The 5,759-nt window shown below is 61.5% G+C and overlaps 2 non-coding genes across 2 annotated transcripts; both read left to right on the top strand.

Annotated features, from left to right (window-relative positions):
- Positions 1 to 908: 908 nt before the first annotated feature.
- TRNAF-GAA (transfer RNA phenylalanine (anticodon GAA)) lies at positions 909 to 981 on the top strand. Its single transcript has one exon. It is a non-coding gene; the product is annotated as a tRNA-Phe (tRNA).
- A 2,958-nt stretch (positions 982 to 3,939) lies between these two features.
- TRNAF-GAA (transfer RNA phenylalanine (anticodon GAA)) lies at positions 3,940 to 4,012 on the top strand. The gene has a single exon. It is a non-coding gene; the product is annotated as a tRNA-Phe (tRNA).
- The last annotated feature ends 1,747 nt before the right edge of the window (positions 4,013 to 5,759 follow it).

Here is a 5,759-nt window from a genome sequence, read left to right as displayed (position 1 = left end):
GGCCGAAGTAGCTCAGCTGGGAGAGCGTTAGACTGAAGATCTAAAGGTCCCTGGTTGAAGCCCGGGCTTCGGCAAGTGGCAGGGCGGGAGGGGTCCTTGTTGCTTCCTCCTGGCGTTTTGCAGAGCGGCGCTCTCTTCTTCCAGCCTGCCCCACCATGGCCGTGTCCTACACACCATGCAGATGGCCACGGCCCACCCCACAGCTGCGGGGAGCAGCCAGGACCCACACCGATGGCATTCTCCTTTGCTCGGCATCCTCCCACCCTGCGCTCCCTCACCTCTCTGGGGCCAAGCCAGAAGGCTGGCAGGGCCATGGGGGACCTCAAAGGATGCCGGAGGCATTTGGGTGCTGCGCTGCATGCACCCAAGCGGGGCTTCCAAAAGGCGGTCAGCAATCGCTCTCCAGCCTCACCCCCTTATCCTGTGGGGTCCTCACAGCCTCTCCTGTCCAACAAGCCCATGAGAGATGTTGGGTTGCGGCATCTCCACCTCTCGAGATCTGCCCAACGTGGCTGGGCAAAGTCCCCACGCGAGGCTTTGGGAGGAAAGTGCTCTTTGGAGATGCTGCCGTTGGCCGTCCTGGGGCATTCCCAATGACTGGAGGCATGTCAAGCCACCTGTGGGGACATTGGTGGATTTCTGCGGACGAGGGAGGACCTGTAGGTGTGTTAGTTTTACGGCGGGCAGAACAAGGACTGGTTCAGGCATTGCCCCCCACACCCACACAGCAGGTGCCATCCAACCCGTGCCTGGAGAACAAGAGCAGAGCAAGTTGGGCAATGGTCAGCAGGGACATCCAGAGCCCGGCAATGTCCAGGCAACATACAGCTTGCTGCAGGCACCTCCTGCGCCTTGGCCTCCGCTCTGGCACGGCTCTGCTGTGAGCGAACAAAAGCTCTCAGGGCAGGGCCGAAGTAGCTCAGCTGGGAGAGCGTTAGACTGAAGATCTAAAGGTCCCTGGTTCAAGCCCGGGCTTCGGCAAGTGGCAGGGCGGGAGGGGTCCTTGTTGCTTCCTCCTGGCGTTTTGCAGAGCGGCGCTCTCTTCTTCCAGCCTGCCCCACCATGGCCGTGTCCTACACACCATGCAGATGGCCACGGCCCACCCCACAGCTGCGGGGAGCAGCCAGGACCCACACCGATGGCGTTCTCCTTTGCTCGGCATCCTCCCACCCTGCGCTCCCTCACCTCTCTGGGGCCAAGCCAGAAGGCTGGCAGGGCCATGGGGGACCTCAAAGGATGCCGGAGGCATTTGGGTGCTGCGCTGCATCCACCCAAGCGGGGCTTCCAAAAGGCGGTCAGCAATCGCTCTCCAGCCTCACCCCCTTATCCTGTGGGGTCCTCACAGCCTCTCCTGTCCAACAAGCCCATGAGAGATGTTGGGTTGCGGCATCTCCACCTCTCGAGATCTGCCCAACGTGGCTGGGCAAAGTCCTGAGAGACCCGTGCCAAGGGGTCCCGCTCTGATCACGACAGGCTGTGCGCGACACTCCTGAGATGCCCTCCACCATCAGCGTTTGGCAGAACGTGTCAAGACACCCTCGGGACCACCTCAACCAAGTGGACGTGCGCACGCACCCGTGGAGCTTCCCTCGCGAGGCTTTGGGAGGAAAGTGCTCTTTGGAGATGCTGCCGTTGGCCGTCCTGGGGCATTCCCAATGACTGGAGGCATGTCAAGCCACCTGTGGGGACATTGGTGGATTTCTGCGGACGAGGGAGGACCTGTAGGTGTGTTAGTTTTACGGCGGGCAGAACAAGGACTGGTTCAGGCATTGCCCCCCACACCCACACAGCAGGTGCCATCCAACCCGTGCCTGGAGAACAAGAGCAGAGCAAGTTGGGCAATGGTCAGCAGGGACATCCAGAGCCCGGCAATGTCCAGGCAACATACAGCTTGCTGCAGGCACCTCCTGCGCCTTGGCCTCCGCTCTGGCACGGCTCTGCTGTGAGCGAACAAAAGCTCTCAGGGCAGGGCCGAAGTAGCTCAGCTGGGAGAGCGTTAGACTGAAGATCTAAAGGTCCCTGGTTGAAGCCCGGGCTTCGGCAAGTGGCAGGGCGGGAGGGGTCCTTGTTGCTTCCTCCTGGCGTTTTGCAGAGCGGCGCTCTCTTCTTCCAGCCTGCCCCACCATGGCCGTGTCCTACACACCATGCAGATGGCCACGGCCCACCCCACAGCTGCGGGGAGCAGCCAGGACCCACACCGATGGCATTCTCCTTTGCTCGGCATCCTCCCACCCTGCGCTCCCTCACCTCTCTGGGGCCAAGCCAGAAGGCTGGCAGGGCCATGGGGGACCTCAAAGGATGCCGGAGGCATTTGGGTGCTGCGCTGCATGCACCCAAGCGGGGCTTCCAAAAGGCGGTCAGCAATCGCTCTCCAGCCTCACCCCCTTATCCTGTGGGGTCCTCACAGCCTCTCCTGTCCAACAAGCCCATGAGAGATGTTGGGTTGCGGCATCTCCACCTCTCGAGATCTGCCCAACGTGGCTGGGCAAAGTCCCCACGCGAGGCTTTGGGAGGAAAGTGCTCTTTGGAGATGCTGCCGTTGGCCGTCCTGGGGCATTCCCAATGACTGGAGGCATGTCAAGCCACCTGTGGGGACATTGGTGGATTTCTGCGGACGAGGGAGGACCTGTAGGTGTGTTAGTTTTACGGCGGGCAGAACAAGGACTGGTTCAGGCATTGCCCCCCACACCCACACAGCAGGTGCCATCCAACCCGTGCCTGGAGAACAAGAGCAGAGCAAGTTGGGCAATGGTCAGCAGGGACATCCAGAGCCCGGCAATGTCCAGGCAACATACAGCTTGCTGCAGGCACCTCCTGCGCCTTGGCCTCCGCTCTGGCACGGCTCTGCTGTGAGCGAACAAAAGCTCTCAGGGCAGGGCCGAAGTAGCTCAGCTGGGAGAGCATTAGACTGAAGATCTAAAGGTCCCTGGTTGAAGCCCGGGCTTCGGCAAGTGGCAGGGCGGGAGGGGTCCTTGTTGCTTCCTCCTGGCGTTTTGCAGAGCGGCGCTCTCTTCTTCCAGCCTGCCCCACCATGGCCGTGTCCTACACACCATGCAGATGGCCACGGCCCACCCCACAGCTGCGGGGAGCAGCCAGGACCCACACCGATGGCATTCTCCTTTGCTCGGCATCCTCCCACCCTGCGCTCCCTCACCTCTCTGGGGCCAAGCCAGAAGGCTGGCAGGGCCATGGGGGACCTCAAAGGATGCCAGAGGCATTTGGGTGCTGCGCTGCATCCACCCAAGCAGGGCTTCCAAAAGGCGGTCAGCAATCGCTCTCCAGCCTCACCCCCTTATCCTGTGGGGTCCTCACAGCCTCTCCTGTCCAACAAGCCCATGAGAGATGTTGGGTTGCGGCATCTCCACCTCTCGAGATCTGCCCAACGTGGCTGGGCAAAGTCCTGAGAGACCCGTGCCAAGGGGTCCCGCTCTGATCACGACAGGCTGTGCGCGACACTCCTGAGATGCCCTCCACCATCAGCGTTTGGCAGAACGTGTCAAGACACCCTCGGGACCACCTCAACCAAGTGGACGTGCGCACGCACCCGTGGAGCTTCCCTCGCGAGGCTTTGGGAGGAAAGTGCTCTTTGGAGATGCTGCCGTTGGCCGTCCTGGGGCATTCCCAATGACTGGAGGCATGTCAAGCCACCTGTGGGGACATTGGTGGATTTCTGCGGACGAGGGAGGACCTGTAGGTGTGTTAGTTTTACGGCGGGCAGAACAAGGACTGGTTCAGGCATTGCCCCCCACACCCACACAGCAGGTGCCATCCAACCCGTGCCTGGAGAACAAGAGCAGAGCAAGTTGGGCAATGGTCAGCAGGGACATCCAGAGCCCGGCAATGTCCAGGCAACATACAGCTTGCTGCAGGCACCTCCTGCGCCTTGGCCTCCGCTCTGGCACGGCTCTGCTGTGAGCGAACAAAAGCTCTCAGGGCAGGGCCGAAGTAGCTCAGCTGGGAGAGCGTTAGACTGAAGATCTAAAGGTCCCTGGTTCAAGCCCGGGCTTCGGCAAGTGGCAGGGCGGGAGGGGTCCTTGTTGCTTCCTCCTGGCGTTTTGCAGAGCGGCGCTCTCTTCTTCCAGCCTGCCCCACCATGGCCGTGTCCTACACACCATGCAGATGGCCACGGCCCACCCCACAGCTGCGGGGAGCAGCCAGGACCCACACCGATGGCATTCTCCTTTGCTCGGCATCCTCCCACCCTGCGCTCCCTCACCTCTCTGGGGCCAAGCCAGAAGGCTGGCAGGGCCATGGGGGACCTCAAAGGATGCCGGAGGCATTTGGGTGCTGCGCTGCATCCACCCAAGCGGGGCTTCCAAAAGGTGGTCAGCAATCGCTCTCCAGCCTCACCCCCTTATCCTGTGGAGTCCTCACAGCCTCTCCTGTCCAACAAGCCCATGAGAGATGTTGGGTTGCGGCATCTCCACCTCTCGAGATCTGCCCAACGTGGCTGGGCAAAGTCCCAACGCGAGGCTTTGGGAGGAAAGTGCTCTTTGGAGATGCTGCCGTTGGCCGACCTGGGGCATTCCCAATGACTGGAGGCATGTCAAGCCACCTGTGGAGACATTGGTGGATTTCTGCGGACGAGGGAGGACCTGTAGGTGTGTTAGTTTTACGGCGGGCAGAACAAGGACTGGTTCAGGCATTGCCCCCCACACCCACACAGCAGGTGCCATCCAACCCGTGCCTGGAGAACAAGAGCAGAGCAAGTTGGGCAATGGTCAGCAGGGACATCCAGAGCCCGGCAATGTCCAGGCAACATACAGCTTGCTGCAGGCACCTCCTGCGCCTTGGCCTGCGCTCTGGCACGGCTCTGCTGTGAGCGAACAAAAGCTCTCAGGGCAGGGCCGAAGTAGCTCAGCTGGGAGAGCGTTAGACTGAAGATCTAAAGGTCCCTGGTTGAAGCCCGGGCTTCGGCAAGTGGCAGGGCGGGAGGGGTCCTTGTTGCTTCCTCCTGGCGTTTTGCAGAGCGGCGCTCTCTTCTTCCAGCCTGCCCCACCATGGCCGTGTCCTACACACCATGCAGATGGCCACGGCCCACCCCACAGCTGCGGGGAGCAGCCAGGACCCACACCGATGGCATTCTCCTTTGCTCGGCATCCTCCCACCCTGCGCTCCCTCACCTCTCTGGGGCCAAGCCAGAAGGCTGGCAGGGCCATGGGGGACCTCAAAGGATGCCGGAGGCATTTGGGTGCTGCGCTGCATCCACCCAAGCGGGGCTTCCAAAAGGCGGTCAGCAATCGCTCTCCAGCCTCACCCCCTTATCCTGTGGGGTCCTCACAGCCTCTCCTGTCCAACAAGCCCATGAGAGATGTTGGGTTGCGGCATCTCCACCTCTCGAGATCTGCCCAACGTGGCTGGGCAAAGTCCCCACGCGAGGCTTTGGGAGGAAAGTGCTCTTTGGAGATGCTGCCGTTGGCCGTCCTGGGGCATTCCCAATGACTGGAGGCATGTCAAGCCACCTGTGGGGACATTGGTGGATTTCTGCGGACGAGGGAGGACCTGTAGGTGTGTTAGTTTTACGGCGGGCAGAACAAGGACTGGTTCAGGCATTGCCCCCCACACCCACACAGCAGGTGCCATCCAACCCGTGCCTGGAGAACAAGAGCAGAGCAAGTTGGGCAATGGTCAGCAGGGACATCCAGAGCCCGGCAATGTCCAGGCAACATACAGCTTGCTGCAGGCACCTCCTGCGCCTTGGCCTCCGCTCTGGCACGGCTCTGCTGTGAGCGAACAAAAGCTCTCAGGGCAGGGCCGAA

The sequence above is a fragment of the Rhea pennata genome, chromosome 24 (assembly GCF_028389875.1).
Source record: "Rhea pennata isolate bPtePen1 chromosome 24, bPtePen1.pri, whole genome shotgun sequence".
In the NCBI taxonomy this organism is placed as follows: Eukaryota; Metazoa; Chordata; class Aves; order Rheiformes; family Rheidae; genus Rhea; species Rhea pennata.
Note: the sequence above shows the minus strand (reverse complement) of the source record. Positions and strands in the feature narration are given on the sequence as shown.